We start from the raw sequence: 24,561 nt of genomic DNA, 5'->3' as shown, positions 1-24,561 counted from the left end.
GCTCATGGGAGCAGATGCCCGGCCAGGCAAAGAAACAAATTACAACATATATTGGCTGGCCGATTTTGTCATTAGGGGGCATTACAGCCTTTGGTCCTGCAATTGGTGCTGCAAAATCCATGATCCCAATAATGCTTTGCTAAAGAATGATTGAGCATCTCCATTAAATCTAAGCTGAGCATCAATATTTGTATGGTAAGTATCTGCGCAGTGTTTTCTTTTGATATTTCATTATTGTGGCCATCTTTCATCAAAGTCCTGTGAAAGTGAGAGGCATCCAGAGACTGGGAGAGAGAGAGCACTTAACGGTGGCCATCAAACCATTTAATATTCTTGACCCACTCCCAGACCTGAGTGGCCATTAGTGATCATAAATCTCACTGACGGCGTTCATGACAAATGTACACAATTGAGCCATAATTGCAGCGATAACAATCACAAATACGTTTAACCGAATGATGTTGCTCAGCAATCTGCTGTTCTGTGATGTATATCTTCCCACGAGCAGCGGACCAGAGGGGAGTAACAAAAAAAAGTATGAGAAAGCATCCAGACTGCTTGTTCCTCTTCGCTGATTTTGCTTCCACCGCTTGTGGAATGGGCTTGAATGCAGAAAGTGGGGGGAAAGAGTGGAGTGTTTCTCTTGAAACAGTCTTGGTGATGTTGGCGGTAGCAGAGCAAAAAGGGCAGCTATGCACTGTTGGAGTGTCTGGGTGCCTGCTGCGATCTAACAGGCTTACGGACGGTGCTGCGAGGTTAGCAAAACATGCATACTCACAATCATTGGTATTGCATTTTTTTTATTTAAAGCACGTATTGCTTTACTTTGGATACTGTTCAAAATAGTTATCGATCCCGTACTATTCTTTGAACCAAAATATTATGGTCTGGATTTTCATAGTTCATTGAACTTATATTACAATTTTAATTTTTTCAAGAATCCAATCTCTTTTACCTCATCTTCTTTGTGGTCTGACACCAACTCTCGATTTCTATTCCCGACACACGCACACGCACACAATTGACAGTCTGAGACATGTCTAAGCCCTCTGCTACACAAGCAAATCACTCAAAGCTCCAACAATAATGTTTACTCTAGAGTCTCCGAAATGCCCGGCCGCTGTGAGCCACTAGCCATAGCAGGAAATATTAGAAAATACAAATGTACATGACCCCCGACACGTGCAAGCGCGTATCATAATACGCATGTGCACTCAGCAGACACACAAACATACACAAACACAGACACAGACATACCCACACACAGACAAACAGACACACGCACACAGGCGCGCGTGCAGATGAGGCGTCACGCTGAGCTTACGACTGGTGGCTGTAATTGAGGCGGTGCTAATTGGCTAAGTGGTGTTGCAACAAGGAGGGGGCGGTGCCACTGGAACCGGCGGCGAGTCCAGAGGCACCTAGCCAGGGTGGGGCGGGGGCGTTGGGGGGAGGAGGAGGATGTGGATCAGAACCTAGGGGCGGTTCTGTGTGAACGTGCTCTTCTCTGTTTTCCGAACAGAGCTTTCTCTGTCGCCACAGGCTCTCCTCTGTGTTCTCCCGCCCTCCCAATTGATCCAGTTTAGTTTTTCCACATCTGTTTTTCACTCTCTTTCTCTCTCTCTCTCTCTCTCTCTCTCTCTCTGCCTCTCTGCCTCTCTCTCTCTCTCTCTCTCTCTCTCTCTCTCTCTCTCTCTCTCTCTCTCTCTCTCTCTCTCTCTCTCTCTCTCTCTCTCTCTACCTCTCTCTCTATCTACCTCTCTCTCTGCCTCTCTCTCTCTCTCTCTCTGCCTCTCTCTCTCTCTCCCCCCTCCCCCCTCCCTCTCTCTCTCTCTCTCTCTCTCTCTCTCTCTCTCTCTCTCTCTCTCTCTCTCTGTCTCTCCCCCTCTGCCTCTCTCTCTCTCCCCCCCCCCCCCCTCTGCCTCTCTCTCCATCCAACCGTCCTGCTGCTTTTTATCTGGTAGCACCCTCGGCCAAGAAGGCTGATCTTGGTCTTGGTTTCTCACTTGCCACCTCCATGGGTGGCCACCCCCTACCACAATTTTTTTTCCTTCCTTCCTTCCTTCTTCTTCTTCTTCTTCTTCTGCTCTGCTGCTGCTTTCTGCTGTTTGCACAGTTCAGAGGTCTCTCTTTTTTTCTGGCGTGTCTCTCAATGCTAACCAAAGCCGCGGCTTGCTGCCTGTTTTCTTTCGCCTGCCCACACATCTGCAGGCTCTCTCTCTCGCTCCCTCTTTCACTCTCCCCCCCCTACCCCCTTCTCCCACCTCCAACATCCCTATTCCATCCCTATTTGGGGACATGATGGCAAAGAAAGGTTGAGGCAGGACATTGGTTAATTTGATCAGTTAAAAAACGGGGAAGTCTCTATTTCTCTCTCTCTCTCTCTCTCTCTCTCTCTCTCTCTCTCTCTCTCTCTCTCTCTCTCTCTCTCTCTCTCTCTCTCTCTCTCTCTCTCTCTCTCTCTCTCTCTGTGTCCGTCTCTCTCACTCTCTCATACATATTGTGTAGGTGAGACAATGACTCACATTTTTCGATTCACATGTACACTGTGGTTTGTTGGTCTTGGTTTTTTTGGCGCGTAGGAATGTGGATTTATGTTTCCTCTTGACAGCTTGTTCCATGGCGGCACACACACACACACACACGCGCGCACCCCCGTTCATCTGTCGGTGCCTTGACCTTCACTTTCCCAGGAATATATCAACCTAATTAATTTTAAACAGCCAGTCACTCAATCACTCAGTGCTCCATGGGTATTTCCACATTTTTCTGTTTACTTATAAAGCCTTACAAGGTCACGTTGTCGATATCGATACACCCCACGTGTAATCAAACGTGAACAAAAAACCAACCAGTCCTTCCGATGTTCGTGTCTTTAAACATGGGAGGGATGGCGTGGCGCTGGGCCCCGGAGTCTTGTCGTGCAGCCCTGACTTTCTGCAGGAGGCGGGAGGGGTGGGGGTGCTGGTTATGGCCTTTTAGAGAAAATTTTGTGTGTTGGCCGCAGAGTGTGCGCAGCTCGGCTTCAACGTGGGAACTTGCTGCTGGATGACGTGACGAGTGTGGAAACACATTTCTGGGTGGGGGTTCCTGTATATTAAGGTCAGGACTCATTCACAGAACCACACAGGACACACAGGTGAGACGGGATGACCGTTGCCCTGTCTGCCTGTGGATGTGTGCGTTCTTGTTGGATCATATTTGTGTGTGTGTGTGTGTTTTTGAATTTATTGGTGCGTGCAGGATAATACGTGTGCTTGCGTTCTTGCTTGCATCAGAATGATGAGTGTGTGCATTTGTATTACTGTTCTTGCATGTGTACAGGATGAGATTTGTGTGTGTGTGTGTGTGTGTGTGTGTGTGTGTGTGTGTGTGTGTGTGTGTGTGTGTGTGTGTGTGTGTGTGTGTGTGTGTGTGTGTGTGTGTGTGTGTGTGTGTGTGCACATTTGTGCATTCTGATGAGAGCACAGATGTGTGAAGGTGAGTGTATATGTGCATGCATGCCTGCTTGTCTAACCTGTGTGTGTGAATGTGTGTGCATTTGTGCATGTGTGCTTTTCTCATACTTAACCCGGCAAGCTGCTGGATGTGACAGCTGTGTGGAGGGCGGAGTGTGAGGGGCCGTGACACAAAACAAACTCAACCCCGGAGGGGTTTCCGGTGTCAGCCGGTGGTCAAGCAATGTGAGGAAGTTTGTCCAAGTAGTAGGCTTAACCCTGAGTAACCAGGGGACCTTTGAGTGACCCCTTGACCCCTGGATTGGTGTTTGCAGCGAGGCTTGAGCTGGATACAGAAGCCCACAAATGCAGGGAATGGTGTCGGGTTCTTCTGAAGAGGTCGCGACCCGGTTTGAAAAGGCCGGACTGGCTGAGGCTCGTGTTGTTGATGTCTGAAACGCAAACTGGGTACTTTTACTGTGAAGGTTTATATGATAATTTCTCCAAAATTGACCCAGGCCAAAAATCCCTTGATAATAATAAGGTTAAGAGCTTAATCAGAAAAATAATATATGACTTGGAAGGGATGCATGTTTCTCCTTCTTCTTTACACAGATTATTTTAATGTAGAAAACTACCCAAAATGTGTGATATCCTTGGTTTAGGAAGAGTAAACCTGGTAATCTTGAGCTTGGTCTAGAGCAGGGATCAGCAACCTTTTCAACATGCAGTGCCAGTTTGACATTTTCTTATTAATGAGTGTGCCTTAAGCAACAATATATTAATTAAGCTGAATTATGACACAGCAACCAAAAACATTTCCAGGAGACGTGGAACTGTATAATTTCCATATAGTCCATAATCAAGCATCAATATTTTAAATGTTTTTGTTGCTGTTATATTTGCTACATGGGCTTACATATGGGCTTACATATTAAATATGTCCCATCTTAAAATACAACGTTCAGAAACTCATGCAAAATCCCATTTGCACTGTGAGAAATGTAAAAAAAAATAATATATGAGAATGTTGGAACCATCCACATCAATATCTTTAAGACATGTACAGCTTTGCAAAACCATGTGAAGGCGATGCATACAGGCCACTTGTAACAACCACTTGTAACAACCACTTTTACTCACAACATAGGTTTAAAAACTATTACTTGATCCCATTTCAGAACACTGCTTTCAGTAACTCATTTAAACATATTTGCACCGGGATGAATGCCAAAAACAGAATAAAGTGCAAAAAAAATCGGTAGTAATGATTATGCTGCCGCATTGTGCAGTAAAATCTTTTAATAATTTCAAAAAAATTGTAAGTGTGCCATTGATTTATGCTGCCATGTGCCAGTGGTGGCACGCGTGCCTAGGGTTGCCGACCCCTGGTCTAGAGAGAGGGGAATCAAATGTTTCACACACTCAGCGTGCTGTTGTCAATCTAGAGATGAAGTTGTAGCTTGATGAACTTTGTCCGTAATTGGAGAGAGTGCTAATTCCTCACTTCATCCTATCTAGGAATGTCGTGCTCGGATCTCCAAGCTCCGGCTGAGGGGATTTATTTACTCTAACTTGGTTGTTTGGGTTTTAAGGATTCTGTTGCCACTGTTAGAAAAGGAAATTGCTCTCCCGAGTCCCGACTGCTGGTCCCGAAACGGAAAATGGTTTCAAAATAACGAAAACAAAGCCAAGTGATATTGATTTTTTTTGTTTTTGTTTTTGTTCTCTGCTCCCCCCACTATATGTGCACTTTTATTTTTTTCGTAATAAAGCAAATACTTCTCATTGTCCGGTCGGGGTTGGCGGCGGATGTGTCCGCCGGGCTGCATGTGAAGCCAAGACCGGCCTGTCAGCAGCAGGAGGAGGAAGAAGAAATGGGATTTTTTTCCTTGTTGTTTATAAGCTGAGCTATTGGCGCGATGCTCTTATCAGAGGGTAACAGAATTTTGTGTGTGTGTGTTTTACATTGTGTGTCGGGGTAAAGGAATGTCTCTTTGAAGAGACATGTGGCATGGTGTTGCATGGCTTATGTAAAAATGTAAGGTGTGTGAGTGTGTACGCTTGTGTGTGTCCGTGCATATGCATTGACAGCAAGGTGTGTGGAATACTAGGGGTAATGTAGATGTCTCCTTCGCGGGACCTTGCTCCCGATTTGCAATAGCCTCCATAACGTGATGCATTGGCTCAAGTGCAACTTGTCCACACTGCTGCACTCATGCTCGCCAAAGGTGTGTGTGTGTGTGTGTGTGTGTGTGTGTGTGTGTGTGTGTGTGTGTGTGTGTGTGTGTGTGTGTGTGTGTGTGTGTGTGTGTGTGTGTGTGTGTGTGTGTGTGTGTGTGTGTGTGTGTGTGTGTTAGATATGGGCAGACTATAATAATCTTCACATTCTTACATCCCACCCAACGGCTCAGCTGATTAGGATATCCACTGGTAGGCAAGGCTCACCCCTCACACACACATACATTGACGAGCACACGCACACACACCGAGGGAGACGGCACATCACACACGAGCAGAGCTCTCATTTACCTCTCAAGTATTTCCAGTGTTCACACACACACACACACACACACACACACACACACACACACACACACACACACACACACACACACCTCTTCACGTGCGCACTGACTTGCTGTATTAGTTTTGGTTGTACTTTGCTTACAATGGACGCATTGCAAAGTGCACTGTAAGCCCCCACCCCCCCCCCCCCCCCCCCCCCCCCCCCCCCCCCCCCCCCCCCACACACACCACACACACACACACACACACGCACACACACCACACACACACACACACACACACACCGCACACACACACACACACACACACACACACACACACACACACACACACACACACACACACACACACACACACACACACACACACACACACACAAAAAGAGATCTCATTGTGATTCATGAGTGATGATTAATGAGTCTCCAGCGGGGGACCACCCAAGGCCAGAATAACCTGCCATAAAGAGAGCGGCAGTAAAATACCATTCCATCCACTCTGTTATTGACGCTTGCGTCTTGTCTGTGTGTGTTTTTGTGTGCATGCAAACTTGCATTTTTTTGTATGTTTGTGTGTTTATGTATGTGTGTGTGTGAGCGGGAATTTTGGGTGTGTGTGTGTGTGTGTGTGTGTGTGTGTGTGTGTGTGTGTGTGTGTGTGTGTGTGTGTGTGTGTGTGCGCGTGCGCGTGTGGGTGAACCCAATGGCAGTCAGAAGGAAGGTGGGAACCGTTTATGAAAACACCCCGTTGCCGTGCGCACATTCTTCTGTGGGGCGCTCGTTTGAAAAGGTCCACCCTACGTCCTGCCAGTGTGTGTGCATGCGTGTGTGTGTGTGTGTGTGTGTGCCCATGTGCCCGTGTGTGTGTGTGTTCGTGCCTCTGTGTGTGCTGTGTGTGTGTTTCTGGTATGTGTGCGTCCAAGCACATGTGCATCAGTCTGTTGAGGCTGTTGCACGTTACTGAACTAAACACCTCTTAAAACGTCCACGCTGACGCCCCCCCATGCCCGCTGCCGCCCACCGGCCCCCCGCCCCGCCCGCCTTATCCTGAGCCGCTTCACTTTGTGGACCAGGGGAGGCGCACACCCCTACAGTAACAATAAGTGGGTGCAAATGCATGTGTGCTTTGTTCGCTTTAATATACTCACAGCGCACTTATTATGCACTGTTTCCGAACTATTTTGGAACATGCGCTACCTTGAACAGAAACCCTTTCAGACTTAAAAAGACCTCACGAACACTGCGGTAATCGTTTCCCATTATCGCAGCCGGTTTCAGTGCAAAGATCCATGTTTGTGCCAGCAACCCCCCCCCCCCCCCCCCCCCCCTCCCCCACCCCCAAACCCCTAGCGGTCGGACCGTGGGACAGCTCATAAGATGAGTCACTGAAGGGCTGGGCTCCTGGTCACCACCTCTCTCTCTCACTCTGGTGTCACACCCCCCTCACCCATCACTCTCATGCCTCCTGTCCCTCCACCCTACACCACCCCACCCATATCCTCCCCCTGGCTCGGGCCAAGGCGAAGGCACAGCCCCAGGACCTGCTCAAAGCAATTTCCCCCGGTAGAAATTTATATCAGCTTCAGGGCCTGTGTTTTTTTTTGGGGTGAATCTGTGGCATGTGAAAATGTGAAAAATCTGCTCTCCTTGCAACGTTTGTTTTCTCTTCTTCTTCTTCTTCTTCTTCTTCTTCTTCTTCTTCTTCTTCTTCTCCCAGTTGTCATCCCGTCCTTTGAGTTCTTTCCAATTGTCTTCCATTATTTATCCTATCTCCTCTTCTTTCTTAGTGATCTTTCTTTCCCTTTTCATTCTTTATTTCATAAACCCCTCTTTCCTTCCCGTCCCCCAACCCCCTGACCCCCAATTCCCTTCTTGTCTGCCCCTCTTTCTCTCCTTGGTCTCTCCGTGATCCCTCTAGCTCTCTTCTTCCTTTCTTCAGTCGCTCTCTCTATATATATTTTTTTCTCCATTTATTCTTCCTTCCTTTGGAATCTCCTTCAGTTCTTCCTTTAGTCTCTATCTCCTTCTTTTCTCCAGTCTCTCTCTCTCTCTCTCTCTCTCTCTCTCTCTCTCTCTCTCTCTCTCTCTCTCTCTCTCTCTCTCTCTCTCTCTCTCTCTCTGGGCTGTCCTCTGTGGTGCACTGTGTGGGCACGGCGCTGGTAAATGCCAGGCATTCCTTTGTAAGGTTAGAGCAGACAAAGGTAGTCCACATCACCTTACAGGGAATGGCGGCCGCGGCCAGTGCCAGGGAGAGAGCGATAGCAGGGGGGAGGAGGGACAATATGTAAGGAGAGGAGAAGAAAGAATAGAGAGAGAGAGAGAGCGAGAGAGAGAGAGGGAGAGCGGGAGCCTTGATGAGAGGAACACCTGTCCTTCCCTGTCCTCGAATGAACCCTCACCTCTGACCCCTTCCTCGCCGTCACTGGATACCGATGTACTTGTTCAAACAATAAAAGCAAGGGGGCTTAGGGAGCTCTGGGAGGGAGCTCTCCGTTGCTAGCTAGCTCGCTATTTCAGGTTTCTGTTGTTGGTTTTTTCGCCATGTTATTCAAAGAGATTCATAACATGGCCCGTTCCTGTTAATGTAATCATTTGAATTAACTCTTCATCGCCTTTTTAGCGACCGGCCGCACTCCCTCCCTCCCGAATAAACACGCCATTAGCGCAACTCGCGAACTAATTCCGTTACAACATCCAATCAAGAAACACAAACACAAACAGCAGCTCCACCCCCCCGTCGCACATAAGCAGCCACTCTGCTTATTCACTTAAAGCATCAATGCACCCTTAAAAAACATTCGTCACCCCGATCCCACCCCGAAAAGCAAAACAAACGACACACACAACACATACATACATAGAAACATACTCCACCTGTGTGAACAGAACAGCCCACCCCACCCCACGCATTCATCACTGAGTGACTGGCTCAATGTCTGCAGCGCACCCCTCCCGTAGGGGGGGGGCCCTGGGTGGGGCAGGGCGGGGTCGCACCGGTGACGGCAGGCGGGCCGGTCACGGCTTATTTCGGGGCCGCCTGACGCACATCAAGCCTGTGCGCTGCCATCTGCGGTCCAGTCCACTCTACTATGCCCCCTACTATTTTCCAAGTGAGTCAAGGCCCCGCACAACTGTTTGTTTTCCCTCACGCTAATGGAACCGAGTGGAGGGGCCGAGAGTGGGCGCAAGAGTGAGGGTGAGGCAGAGAAAGAAAATACAAAACGTACAAGGACCAGGTGTTTTCTTTTTGCCCTCTTTTCAAGGGGAATGTTTCACCTTGTAAACGCGGGACGGTGGTGGGGTGCTGGGGTGGGGTAGAGGAGGACTTGTGTCCCACAAGGAGGCGAAGTCAACAGGTTTGGGAGTCAATGAGGTGTGTTGCGGCCCCCCTCCGGAGCCCGGCGAAGTTGAATGAGTGTGTGTGTTAGTGTGTGTGTGTGTGTGTCAAGCATTTTGAGTATTAAGAGGCTCAGCTGAATTCCCCGGAGCCCGGGGGTTGAAGGAGAAATACTTGGGCTGAATTGTAGCGTGGCCACCGTTATTGGATGAAGGTCAGGTTTCTTATTTGCTTTTGTTTGTGTTAATTATGATTTCAACGTGAGTCTTGCCTTGTTAAGGGTATCAGTGGGAACAGAATCAAACAAACAAGAAACGCCATGGAGGGTATTACTACGGTGGGTGTTCTGAAAACACACCCGCATACACGCACTCACACTCATATGTATATATATATATACACACCTTTTAACGGTGAATGAACAGTGACCTCGACTTTGTGTGCGGAACGCCCCCTTTACCACACAGGGCTTATTGATGACATCATTTCTGGGCAGTTGGTCACTCCACCTTTTCCATGTACAACGGGTTCAACACAGCTATTCAAATATATATATATGTATGTATGTATGTATATATATATATATATATGTATATGTATATGTATATGTATATGTATATGTATATGTATACACCGTGGGCCTTTTCATAAGCAGGATGTGTATGGATTGTTTTTAAGAAGTTTTTTTTCAATTTGGCCTCGCCCATCGAAATAAACAAACCCCTTCTCCGTCGGCGATCGAGAAGTAAATCGTGGGATTGACGGCGGACGTATACAAAGCCCTAAAGAAGTTCTCGTTGGCAGATATGTTTATGATTATTCAATTCATGTCATGTGTTGTACGTTTGTGGCCTGTTTCACGAGGCATCTTTGTTTTGTTTTGTAAGCCAGTAGCAGATCAAAACCATACCAGAACACTTTCCCCATCATCATAAATTGTAGTCTAATGATGTTGTTCAAAGGCTGGGTTCTATTTTGCAAAAATATGCTTGATCCAGAATTGTCTAAATTTAATTTTCTCCTCGTGCAAGAGAGGAGAGGACTCGCGTTGACCTGGCATCTAATGATGCGCGGTTCACCAATAAGATAGTGAGAGCTTTGCGAGCAAGCTGAAATGAATGGGTAAAAATGCTGAAGCCGTAAAACAGAATTAGTCCAAAAACGACTAGCCAACCAACCTAATGTTTTCATAGGACTGTAATGGATGTAATAAATCAAGCGGCCGTGTTGATATTTTATTGAATTTTGTTTATGACAGGCCCCATTTCTCCAGTGAGGATTCTCTGAATATATGATTACAAAACAGCCTTGTGTTTCATAGCCAAGGTTAAATACGAGCCTTTTCTACCTTGAGATGTGGAACCGTGCACTCCTTGCTAAACAGTCTTTCAATATTCAGTTGGAATAACAATCTGTATCTGATCTCTGAGCCAGCCAATAGCTCGGGTCCCAGCAGATCATCCAGGAAGAGGCTGGGCCAGGGTTCCTTTGGCCTCGTCTAATGGCAAGCCTAGGAAGCCTTTTGGCTTCACTGGCTACCAGTGCACAGAGCCAGCTTACACACTGCCACTTAGATAAGGGAATGCTTCGCCTGTGCTAAGTGCCCTGTTTAGTAGGCCTTCGCCAGATATTACCTGGTTAAACAGCGGCGGTAGTCAACGCTGTTTGTGATGGTTATGAGCCAACATTTAAATCATCTCCAATTAGAGTTGTGATAAGAATCTCCCTCTCAGGAGTTTTCTTGTCGATGGATTGCTTTTTTTCCCCAAGTTTTCATGATTAACCACTCAGGAGTATCTCGGTAATGATAATAATATTTAATTGAATGTATATGTGAGGGAATTGGTGAGAAAACATTGGATGGCTGTATGGATAGAGGGGCTGGGGTTGGGTGGGGGGTGCTAGGGGTGTTGGAGTGGCCTCTGAGTCGGCTCCAAAACCCCCCTCTCCCTCCCTCACTCCCTCCATCCATCCTAACCCACCTCTCTCATTTTTTGGTCTTTGCTAACACTGCTGTGGGCTAACCCGACCAACCCAACCCCCCCCTGTCCCCCCTCCCCCCCACCTCTCCCCTCCTTCCCCCCCACCTCTCCCCCACCTCTCCTTTTACTCTAAGCACAGGCAGTCAGCCTTCTGGGACACTTGTCTTTTGTATGACGCGACCCCCAACCCAACAATTCTGTCTGTCTTTTCCCCTGAAAAAATGAGCCAGTGAGTGGGAGAGAGGTGCAGGGGGTATAGCTGAGTGGAAGCCCTGTGAGCTTGGAGCGGAGAGGTGCGTGTTTCCTGGCTTATAAGCACCGTGGCTGGAAGAGAAGCTCGCTTATAGGACCCTGTCTGGCTCACTGGCTGACTGACTGACTGACTGACAGTCTGGCCGGTTTGTGAAGAGTGTCCCTCTTGAGGAGTGCTCTCCTGTTACTCTCTCTTATACACTTTATCTGTTCCTCTCTCTCTGTTACTCTGTGATACTCTCACTGTGTTACTCTCTCTCCCCCTCTGTTACTCTCTCTCCGTTGCTCTCTGTTGCGCTCTCTCTCTCTCTCTGTCTCTCTCCCTCTCCCTCTCTCTGACTCTGTGTCCCTTTGCCCCTCTCCCTCCTACTCTCCTCCCTGGAGAGTGAGAGCGAGGAGATTGGGAAGGTGTGCCTCAGACGCACTTCTGGACGGCCCGAAAGCAGAGCAGAAAGGATTTTTCCAAGCCCACTCTCTCTCTCTCTCTCACTCACTCACTCACTCACTTACTCTCTCTTACTCACAAACACGCACACACACTCACTCTCTATTTCTCTCTCTGTCTCTCCCACTGTAGAATTGTTCCCTCTCATTCTCCTCAAGATCTCTCTGCTTATGGACTATTTGGTTGAAAACTATTTTGAGAGAAGAGAAGACGTGTCGCTCTGCCACGGGTTTTCTGTCGCCGTGTGCTTGGCTGCGGGGTGTTTTGGCCTTGTTTGTGTGTTTGTTTGTGCTTTACCCCTGCACATGTGAGCCTTCACCGGACCCGAGGGATCCGTCTCCAAGTTCTGTGTGCGTTCCTGAGATCTCCAATCTACTTTTTTCCCTTTCGAATCCATTTGTTTTGTTATTTTGAACTTCAGGTTTTTGATGGTGCATATTTCGTTTTTGGCTGCATGCTTTTTTTGAATTTCTGATGCCATCACATTCCACGGGAGAGCTGCGTGGCTGAAACAAGCCGGTGAAGACCCACGTGAAGCTCACACCTTCTGCCGACCGACCTCCCCCCCTCCCCCTTCCCCCCGTCCCATCTCGACCGCCACCTGCTCTCAAGGTAAGAGAAACTGCTCCCCTGGCGTCCTCCATCACCCCCTCTCGCCTCCCTCCCTTTGCTGCCCCAATGCTCTTTCTCTGTCCGGTTATCAGCATCTCTCTCTCTCTCTCTCTCTCTCTCGCAGTCCTAGGGCTGATTCTTCTCGCTCGATGTCCCCTACCGTCACACACCCAGTCACACAGGAGCTTCCCAACTGTGTAAAATAAGAAGAAAGTGAAACAGAGGGATGTCAACGGAGAGGTTTAATATCTCCGTCACGGGACTTGCGTGATTGTTCTCGGGGCTAAGCTGGAGGTAGCACTCATACAGGGGCAGGGAGTGTGCTGGCTGGCAGATTAAAAAGCTGCTCCGAGCCCAGTTCTACCCGAGCCCAGCTCCGGCCTGTCACTCTTCATTATGCATGGCAGCGCTATATCAAAGCCATGTCGTAATTGTGCACCCTTTAGCTGTTTTGAAAGTACAGTGCGTGGTTACAGTTTTCTTTTTCTCTCTCTCTGTCTCCCTCTCTTTCTCGCTCACACTCTCATACTCTCACTCTGTCTCAGTGCTGCCGAGAGATGTTATTGATTAGGTGATCAGGTGACGGAACGACTTTTTCCTGATGGTGGATTTCTGTGTGAGAAGTTCGGTTAATCTAACGAAGTGCGTCTTTTTTCATCATACGTTTATCTCATGGAATTCCTACTGTTAGCGTTCGTGACTGTACCACGTTCTTTTCGATAATGTGTCGGGCGGGCATCAAGCAGCCACGACTTCTACAGACATTTGTTTTTGAATAGCTACACTACACTACACAACTTGTTTTCGTACTTTAGCGCAGGCCTGCCCCGCTACCTTCCGTGTTATCAGCGAGTGTGTTCGTCTGCTGCCACGGTTTCCCCACCTGCTCCCCTGCTGTAGTCATCTAGTGAGCAAGCGGACAGAGATGTTTGTTTCCCGTCTGCATATGGCGGGCTGCGTCACAGAGTCAACACTGCGGCGCACGCGGACACACATGGTCCGCCGTTTCATTCCCCCCTTCGTATTTCTACACTTTTTTTCATTCCCCCACCTCCTTTCCCATTATTCCTCCTTCCTCTGTCCATCTGTTGTGACGTCTCTGGCATGTGGGTCCGCATTCCTTTGTAACGGCATCCCTCCATCACAAACATGAAGGGGAACGGAGGGGGGGGGGGGGGGGGGGGGGGGGTACGTTCCTGAAGCTCTGTCTTCAGGTATGCGATGCGACTCAACGGAAGGGGATTCGGAAAGGGGCTTGGGAAGGCGAGAGGGGGAAAAAGAGAAGGAAAGTAGGAAAGAGAGTAGGAGAGAAGAGAAAGTGGCCTGAGCCGGCAGGATGTAGCGACATGGCAATTAGCGGTGCGTAGTAAACATGTTATGAGAGAGAGAGGGAGAGGATATTAGACGAATATTTCAGTCACATATTTCTATCCTGTGCTCTTTACTGCTCTGAGAGAGAGAGAGAGAGAGAGAGAGAGAGAGAGAGAGAGAGAGAGAGAGAGAGAGAGAGAGAGAGAGAGAGAGAGAGCTTGCACATGTGTGCTTGCCTAGTACCTCAGAGTACATGTCTCCACACAATTTGGAACAACAGGCGTGTGCAGCAGTGTGAACTCTGGCGCTGATGATAAAAGCAGCACTCGGTGCTATAGAACCTGTGGAGCGTTCCACCTCTCTGTCTCTCTCTATGTCCGTCTGTCTATCTCTGTCTCTTTCTCTCTGTCTGTCTCTCTGGCTGTCTGTCTGTCTGATGCTCTGTCTGTCTTTCGTTCCTTCTCTGTACGTCCGTCTCCGTCTGTGTGTCTTACGCATTTGGTTATTATTCACGCCTGTCTCTAGCTGTCTGTATGTCTTTCAGTCACTCTCTCTCTCTCTCTCTCTCTCTCTCTCTCTCTCTCTCTCTCTCTCTCTCTCTCTCTCTCTCTCTCTCTCTGTCTGTCCTGTCTGTCTGTCTGTCTGTCTGTCTGTCTGTCTGTCTGTCTGTCTGTCTGTCTGTCTGTCTGTCTGTCTGTCTGTCTGTCTGTCTGTCTGTCTGTTACTCTGTCTGTTACTCTGTCTTATTGTCTGTCTCTCTCTGTTTGTATGTCTGCCTGTCGCCCTGTCTGTCTCTCCGTCCGTCTCTGTCCTTCCGTCTCTGTCTGTTTGCCTGCCGCGTTTGGTTATTATTTACCTGAAACACACCCATGCAGCAGTCACACTTACAGCACATTTTCCATTGGCTCTGTCCCCTCCCTCCCAACAAGCACCAGTATTACCTTATAAGTACCTATAGGTCAGGGGATGTAAGCCCCGCCCCTGCGGCCCCGCCCACCTACTTACTGGCAAACCCAGGGAGGGCCCAGTTGTCTGCCAGGTGGATACCAGTAAGCAGTGGCGACTTTTTCTCGTAACCACGGTGACCACATGCCAACGTCTAGGATTCTCTTCTCCTGGGATGGGTGCTAAGTGATTGGTTACTGGGCGATGGGTGGCTATAGGGGAGACTCCTCTGTGGATTTCTGAGTGTTGGGGTATGTGTGCCTGTGTGTGTGCGTGTGTGTGTTTTTGTGTGTGTGGTATGTGTCTTAACCTAGACTGACAATCGGAAACCACTCTCCCCTGCTGGCCACTCAGTGCTTTTGATATTAAAGTGTGACCCATCATACCCATATATACCAGTCATGAGGAAGGCACTACGAGATGGACACACACACACACGCGCGCGAGCGCACACGCACGCACGCACACACACACACACACACACAGTAATACACATACACATACACACAAGCTTTGAACATTAGAGTACACTCAAACCGCCTGTAGCTCAAACCGAAGGCAAACTGGGCATTTTCATGGCCCAAAACGTGTCAAAGTTTCAACTGGTGCTTTTCGAAACAACTGTGAAGTCTTTCTTTCCTTTTTTCCTTTTTTCGTTCTGGAAAGTTAATCTTGTTCCTACTTTTTAGACCGTCGCCATCACAGCGATCCTGAGAATCATAAAAAGAACCATGACTGAACCACATTTGGGCTCGAGAGAAGCAAAGAAGAAATGCCTTGACAGGCTCACATAGCACCTTTGGGGGTTATTATGCGTGTCTCCATTTAATTTCTCTGGATGATAAATAAAGCCATGATGGAAATATAGAGGAAGGTCTCACAAACTGTACACCTATGGACCGTTCAGTTAGGAAAGTACTGCTTCATGATTGACTGCCTCTCTCTCTCTCTCTCTCTCTCTCTCTCTCTCTCTCTCTCTCTCTCTCTCTCTCTCTCTCTCTCTCTCTCTCTCTCTCTCTCTAATATCCCCTTTTCAAGCTTGCTAGGCTCTGAGTGAGTTTGCAAACAGTGACCACAAGGGGGTAGGCTATCAAGAAACACAGACATTGACTATACTGCACACATCCACACACACACACACACACACACACACACACACACACACACACACACACACACACACACACACACACACACACACACACACACATGCTCTTACTCCCTACTGTGCAGAATATGTTTAGTGGATAATGCCTTCATAGGGGTGTGCATGCATTGTGTTGATACTGTTCTATTTTTGACGTCCTAATTTACTTCAAACAGAAACACTTGGTTTATTGACATGCGATCGCATGCACGTGTGTATGCGGGAGAGAAAGTGAGGGCCAGAGAGAAACAGAGAGAGAGACAGAGAGAGAGAAAGAGGGGGAATTTTATATGATTCTCTTACTCCGACTTTTCCAGCAGGAAATGATAGGGAATGCGGCTCAAGTAAATGCAAACGGTACTAGAATACTGATCACGTAACAAGGAAAAACGAACGTCCCCGATTCCTGTTACTACCTCTAACCTAAACCCTATTTGAAAAAGCATACACATAGTTAAAAATATGATTGACAGACACACACACGCCCAGCCTTTTCTTCTGGAGATACTTTCCCATGAAATGGATAAAAAAAACCGGTATAACCTTTTCTTTATAGTGTCAGAACGTTTCTCCTTAAGGCCCTGTTTTTCCTTATCAGTCGCTTTTTCTGCTGGAAGTCTCTGGGCAAACTGCTGTTATTTCACCTTGTTTGTATTCAGAGACACGCCCGGTGACCCAGACTCACGGAAGACTTGAGGGTAACAAAGAATTAGTACACGGGGCCCAGGAACCAGAACACGGGCTCCGGGGCCCTTTCTTAATCAGAGCGCAAGAACATAACGCAAAAGATGGATGGGTCTCGTTTCTTTTTTCCACCCAGAGACAAGAGGAGTAAGATGTAGAACAGTCTGGGGGAACGTTTTTGGATACACACTTGCGAGCGCACTGATGGATCTTAGTGTGTACAGCTGTTTGAGTGTGTTTGTGTGTGTGTGGGGGGATGAGTCTCTTGTATCTGTGCTAAATCACATCACATGGTACTTGGTTCTCTCTGTCATCCTTTTAAGTAAGTAATCCAATTTGAATCGAATGAAATCGAATTGAACACTGCTGTCCCCAGGCCATTCTTAAACAAAACAAGCTTCATTGTCATTCTCACAGCTGCAGTAATGCAAAGCCAGAAAGGGCCATGCCTGCTTGCTTGTGTGTTTGCTAGTTAGTTAGCTCACTTGCCGTTGTATCCCTCCAGACCCTGCCAGTTTTGAGTCTTACGTTGGAGGTCAGTTAGAGGTGAGGCAGACAGAGAACCCATACACCCAACCCTCCCCCCGCCCCCCCAACCCAACGTCCGTCCTCCCTGAGCGTGGTTTATCCACTGCCCGTGTGCAAACGTTGGGCCCGGGCTCAAAGGCAATAGGGCTGGTTCCCACAAGCACTCCGAGACCTGGGAACTGCGGAGAGAGTAACATACGCGAATATGAGCAAAGTACCTCTGTTACATATCTCCCCCCCCCCCTCACCCACCCACTCACACACTCCTGCCAACCCCATGTTACCACCAACACCACCGTGGCCAAACACTGTGGGGCTAGGGTGGAGACATGGACTACTGAGTTACTACTGCTGCCTGCCCATCTTGACTGTCTCTTTCTGTCTCTCTCACTCTCTTTTGCATCTCTTGTGGATGCATCTGGACCTAGGAGCGATTTTCCATCGAGGTTGACAAAGCAGAGAGCGGATAGAGAAAGAGAGTGAGATAGACAGAGGGAGATATACTGTATATGTAGATCATCAGAGAGTTGGCCAAAAAGAGTGTTCCAAACCTCTACCTATTTATGGCAATTATGGTTTTATCATTTTCTATTTTGGCCTCCTTTTAGTTTAGCTGCTCCCTTGTGTATTTGCCTCAAATAGTACCCAATCCATCTAGCATGATTGTCTCTTACTCTCATAGTTCTTACTTACTCAATACATCTTTATCGATAAAGATGCAAACGAGAGCATTTTGCTTTCGGCCGCTGACGTCACCCTTCGTACCCAAGGCCAAGCTTTTTGAATTTATTTTTTTACATTTCGTTTCAACAGGGGCCCGAACAAGGCCCCAGGGCCAATTCATGGCCCCTACTAAGAAACGCTTCCTGGATAACAGTACTGAATTTTCCAATGGTGCGTTATGAGCTTTTTGGGTCGGCATGTCATGTTTTCAAAAGGCGCACTCTATAAAGGAACGGAGGAGCGGATGAAAGGCCAGGCGATAGGCCAGCTTGTTTTTTGTTCATGCTTAATAGAACGTGACATTTCAAACTCTTCCAGCGGCAGGCCCACTTTTTTCCTCGGCTGAACTCTGCTTTACAGGCAGACGTCACGGTGCCCTGAGAGTTTCCCTATGTCTTCCAGGGTTTCTCCACAGCGGGACCTTCTCGCCCCGCCAATCCTACAGAGTATATGGAAAAATTATACGAAACCCGGAAGCCAACGAGGAAAGTCCATCGGCCCTCCGTTGCTTGTTTACTGATCAAGGGGGAGGCTGGGAACCAGAAACATATGAATATGCAATCTATGTTTATAATGCATTTGTGCTTGCCTATACAAGTTGTCATAATAGCTCATCTGTGTGTTTGCATGTGTGCATGTCTGTGTACACATAAAGACATTCACAAAATGTCCCATCTGTTCAGGTGGTAAATAAGACTTTAGAGCTTGGTTAATTGACAAGCAGATGAGTGTTTGTCTGGCATTGCGTCAACCTCAGGCTTTCCAAAGACAGGCCGGATCACAGTAGCGGATACAGCTTCCTGAATGGGTTCAGCATGGAGCTGGAAGGAGCCCACTTTTCATCCTATTATGAGTTTTATACACGGGGCCAACTGTTTATTTTTACTATCTGTAGTACTTCACATGCAGCGAGAACATGTCTGGGAATGCTGAGCCCGGTATTGAATCAAGGGCCTTGAAGTAAACAACTTGTGAGATCTTTTCGAAGGCTCCAGACGCTATTATCATATTATTGTTATTGTTCAGTCTGAGCCTTGAGTCTGAAAAATGCGTAGGTGTACAGTTAAAAAACGAGAACGAGAACCGGGGAAGGTTGTGTTGTGATGGGCTTTGAGGATTCCAGTCTCAATCTGAATCCATTCACTTTATTTAGCAAGAATAAAGAGACGGAAAGTAGAGACAGAGACAAAATGATAGCTTTGGCGTGTACATGCGCTTCAAACGCACAGATAACCCAAACAAATAGAAATCTCTCATGGTAGTTGTTTTAAACAGAGATAGAGATCAAAGAAATGAATGGGAGTGAAAATGAAGACATTGCGAGCATAAAGCTAGATCATCCCCACGCTATCGCGGCAAAATGAATGGAAACTGCAAGGTGCGTACATCTAACTCAACGTTGTTCACGGCTGCAAACCTTATATAGCTTTAGCATGATGGGCCATATGTGGGAGACTGGAAGTTAGACCTTTTACCTTTTGAGCTACCTGTAAGGTATTAAACGTTGACAGCACTGGGAGTATAAAACCTCACAATAACCATCTGGTGTTTGATTGAACAGTGGTGCTTTTATGGAACTTCAGACCCCATTAAAGAGCTCACTTTTGGGCCATATCCTGCTGGAATATGAAAGAAAAATCCTGTTTCCATGATAACCATTTCAAACACCTATCACATCACACACGTCCCACGAGTTGAATGTCAACATGTACAGTCCTCAACATGTTATTTTAAACCAACCATCCCTAGCATGAGTGATGGAACCGTCCACCGGGTTGTGCTTTGGTCTGGGCAGGTCTCTGGAAACCCAGTGGTGCCCTGGAACTTCTTGTAAACCTCCCGTCTGCCTCTCCTCTCGCTGGCAGGTGATTACAGGTGCACACCACATGGAGCCATCCAGCTGTTAGTACTTTTTAAACCTAAGCCTTCATACATTAGTATGCCATGCCAGCGAAGGCCAGGGTAAACACCTGAAGTTGTACTTGGCACACACTGATAGGTGGGATGGGAAGCGTGAGTACTTATACCATACCACCCAGGGTTCACGAACCGTCATATTATGATGATTTAGTTATGATAGAAAATATTGTGCAGCTCAAGAGTCCCAATCGGTTTGGTTTCCACCTTGGTGATTATGGATGAAAATGTTTCACATCCGCCAAACGCCCAAAGGTATTTAACTAAAATATAGTGCGTAAAGTATTGTTTTCACTGATTCACCTCACCAGCAGTCATCAGTTCTGCTCAGGAGCATTCACTTTTTGGAGTTTTATTCTCAGACGTGATGATTAAGTGCTCTTGGATTTGTGAGCTAATCTTTTCTGTACAGGATTTGAGCCCTGTGAGCAACATGTGTTTCCTAATGCTAGGCTCAGAGGCATTAGGCAATTTGTGAACCAACCAGTGTATCGAGGCCTTTTGTCCTAATTATTTGCTGTAATCAGTGACTTTGTGGCCATTCCAAGTGCTACTTTGTGTTTGCAACTCCATCAATCAATCAGTAACACTGTAAGTTTCTTTCTTACTACCTATTCATATGTGTCTATCGCTCTCCATCACACATTTGCCCACCAAAACACACACAGATGTTACCTTCATTATTTTCAGATCAGACAGTGCAGCTGGTGTCCAACACAATGAGATACCAGGAAATATAAATGATAATAATCCATTTAGCTCGCCCAGAAGTGAGCCCTTTCTGCCGCTTCATTTGAATGTTGAAAAACAAATTTCACTTGCCCTGTGGACAGGTTGGCAGAGTTCACAAACATGTCCTAACATGGAACCGGGAAAAGCAACAACACAAGCACATCCGCTAACTTGCTTTTGTTTCAGTTTGCGGACGTAAACAGCTACAGAGGCTGTGCAGACCGCTCCTAGGGAGATGTTCTTTGGCCAAGTAACAAACACAGCATTTAATTACAGAGAGCTTTGAACCCATTACCGCCTACTTTCATGTGGTTCGCACATGGCAACACGTTCACCCGTCCCCCTTCCCCGGTCCTCGCTGGTCCGACACACCGGCGGAGTGCTGGAGCTCTGTTCGCCTTGCCTCTAATGTGAACCAGAGACGTGGTCGTTTCTTAAAACATTAGGATCCCCTGGTTGTGTTCTGCAAAAGAAGGCAGGCAGACCCCAGCAAACCTGACCCGACCGGGGCTGCTGGAGCCTGGGGGGATGGATGGCTTCCCGAGTTTTGGGCAGAAACCGCCGAATCCCTTCTCTCTTCCTGACGTGCGGTGAGAGTATGAAAGAGATGTGGGATGGCAACAGATCCCTCTGGAAAAATAAATAGATGGGAGAGATGGAAGTAGATGATGATCATCATCATCATCATCATCATTGGGGAGGGGGGGGAAGTGCGAGGGGAGATAATTGCATGGAAAGTGTTGAGATTGAGGTTGAAAGACTTCTTGAGGGGCTTTCTCTTTGAAAAAACCTAATCTATTTCTGCTTACCATAACTCGTTATTCGACACATGACACACACACGCACACACACACACACACACACACACACACACACACACACACACACACACACACACACACACACACACACACACACACACACACACACACACACACACACACACACACAGGGTCCACGGATCCACATCTCGGATGTATGTACTTGAGTCATACATCCCAGAAAGATAGATATAATATGGAGTATGGAGGCATGTCTGCCAGATCATTACAGCCAACGGATGTGTCCCGAACTCCATGTCCCTGCCATTATTCAGGCTGCTGATTCAAACCTGATGTCCCTCTGTCTAAAAGAGACAAGACAGCTGGAGATCTGGTGGCTACATCCTACAGTACAGCAGGTAGACACAACACCAGCTACCCAAGGTCTCGGGTTTCTGTTCCCCTAGGTTACGGGGGGGGGGGGGGTACTTTTGAACCTGCAGCAGGGCTGAAACGTGGAGGAAAAAGGAGACAGGAGAGGAGCACAGTGGATGTGCACTCTGGTGTACTTTCACACCGGGAACAGGATAGGCCAGGCCCTAGTTCAGCCTGAAGGATCCCTTCAGAGCCACTGGAGAGAGAAGTCAGCCATAACGAGGCGAGGGGAACTGAAAAGATGACAAATCCAGACTCCTCACTCCAACACTTGTCCAGGGGTGCGGGTCTGAGGGAGCGTATCGACCCCTTCTATGTCAACACCACACACGCACGGTGCCCTAATGAATCCAAGGCCTAGCCCCCGTGGGGTTACTCATGCAATCGGAAAGCCAGGCGAGCTGACATCTCATCCTCTCTCTCTCTCTCTCTCTCTCTCTCTCTCTCTCTCTCTCTCTCTCTCTCTCTCTCTCTCTCTCTACCTCTCTCTCTCTCTACCTCTCTCTCTCTCTCTACCTCTCTCTCTCTCTCTACCTCTCACTCTCTCTCTACCTCTCTCTCTCTCTCTCTCTCTCTACCCCTCTCTCTCTCTCTCTCACTCTCTCTCTACCTCTCTCTCACCTCGTTACCCCGGCAATGTGAGCAGACCGGGAGCTTTCTCTCCGGCTGACATGTTGGATGACAGGCGTTCCTGGCACTGGATAGGGCGGCGATGATAGTCTGACGGTCCTAACCATGAAGCTCCTCTCTAAGGGTGATCAGGCTCCTATTGGTGGTCAGACTCAGTCAGACTTTTCTTCCAAATCACTGGCTCCAACAAATGTACAATTGTAGCGCCCTGTGCTAGGTTGAGGCCTATGCAGAGTGGACAGCAGTGTCAAAATCAATGGTAAAGATTGGGAACAGACAAGTTGTTCCAGCCTTGATTGATATCGGATCATTTCACCATTTGGTGTCCTTCATGCATTGGTCAAATAAGAAGGGAACTAGGCGAGAACCATAGAAGCCAATATCTCCTCTGTTTCTCAGTTCTTCCATACGGCGAGCCATGCATATCCTCGATGCACAGATTCAGCCAGCTGTTTATAGAGCAGGTTATACACCAAAAGTCGCAAATGGAAAATGTTCATTGTGTGTTCTGTTGAGTTTACAGTCCCAGAGCAGGGACTTATCAAGGTATGAACCGACCGTAAGGCAACGCAAACAAGATGACTGGCAGCAGACAACATTGGGGCGGTCTAGGCCAAAACCATGGAGACAGAGAAGCAACTAAGGGGTTTCCCCATTGCGTTGTTTACAAACCAGTGACGTGTTTCGAGTAAGAAATTATTTCTAGGGAGTTCTGGGGGATGTCTCCATTGATTTATATTCTCAATCAACTTCATGGGATATTTTCCCATTGCGGCTGCAAATGGACACACACCCTCCCATAAACAAGCGTGTACACACGCATGCACCACCCTCAGACACCAAATCCTCAAGGATATCGTTCATCAAGCGGGTGGAGAGGTGGAAACGGCTCGCTTAGCGATGCCAAGGTCCGTTTCCAGGAGATCACACAGCGCTACACTTACCTACTCATTCTCTGTGTAAATTCAATTTACTTTGGTACATTATCTTATTTGGGCCACAACTTCTGTGGCTGTGAGTTCACATCTGTGCCAGGGAAGAGCTGAAGTAAGGGGAACTTCTCTTGCTGGTCTATTATTGATTGAAGATGTGCCAGCGCTGCAGTCAGCGAGCTTGTCCTTGAACACATAGGATCCATGTTCCCAGTGTGTTTAACACATGGCCTCCCTCCCACACTCTCTCTCTTTCTCTCTCTCTATATATATATATATATATATATATATATACACAGTATATGGCCACAGAAGAACAGAAAACATTGTGCCACATCTGTGACATTGCATATCCTTTGTTGGCTGAACTGTCCTTTCATGCACCGGCACTCATCCTATACCAGGGTGATTCTCCGTCTCTATCTCCACGGTGCGCCTCAGGTTGTAGACTTTTTTTCTGGTGCGCATCGCACCAGACATCTGGAATGTATCTGTAATTGCTTTCAGTGCCTTCTTTCAGCAGGAAGAGAAGGGGAGAGTGCAGACGGCAACACATTTTTGGAAGCTGAGTGAATCCGCAAGAGACGGGTTGACACATTTATTCGCACACACACCGCACACGCACACACGCACAAACACACACACACACACACACACATACACAAAAGCACACACACAAATGCACAAATACACACACACACACACACACACATACAAACCCACACACAAACACATACACTCTCATATACTCACACTCTCTTAGACACTCACACACTCAGACACATGAGAAGGAATAGGCTTGAGACAGACGGACATAAAGGAAGAAGGCAGACTGACTAACTTTACTTTGATACAGATGCCAATGCAGCAACTGCAACTTGTTTTTCTAACAATAGTATTTGTCTGAGCAAAAGCGATTGAAACATCTCTCTATATCACAATAGCAGAACACCTGAGATGGTCTTCAATTGATTTGAGGACAGCAATGGATTTGAAGACGACAAACCTGGTCATGACGACCAGGTTTGTTCACCCTCCACAGACTTCGGCGGGTCGGGGGGGCTCCATGTTGTTACACATGTGTGCCTGTGTGATAAGCTAATGCAGGGTCATTATCGTCAGTGTGTATCCTGAGACAGTGAATGTGTTTTCCTCTGCTGGTATGGAACCTAAAATAGGCCTAGGGCCCCCTCACCAATAAAATACAGGGAATAGAACAACAGCGA

General features: G+C 47.6%; 1 protein-coding gene across 1 annotated transcript in view; it reads left to right on the top strand.

Annotated features, from left to right (window-relative positions):
- Positions 1–11,622: 11,622 nt before the first annotated feature.
- col8a2 (collagen, type VIII, alpha 2) overlaps positions 11,623–24,561 on the top strand; it is a 41,549-nt gene continuing 28,610 nt past the window's right edge. The window contains exon 1 of the mRNA XM_056582982.1: positions 11,623–12,590. The gene's annotated coding sequence lies outside the window, so the exon portion shown is untranslated. The remainder of the gene's footprint in view (positions 12,591–24,561) is intronic.

This window comes from Gadus chalcogrammus, chromosome 22 (genome assembly GCF_026213295.1).
Source record: "Gadus chalcogrammus isolate NIFS_2021 chromosome 22, NIFS_Gcha_1.0, whole genome shotgun sequence".
Taxonomy (NCBI): Eukaryota; Metazoa; Chordata; class Actinopteri; order Gadiformes; family Gadidae; genus Gadus; species Gadus chalcogrammus.
Note: the sequence above shows the minus strand (reverse complement) of the source record. Positions and strands in the feature narration are given on the sequence as shown.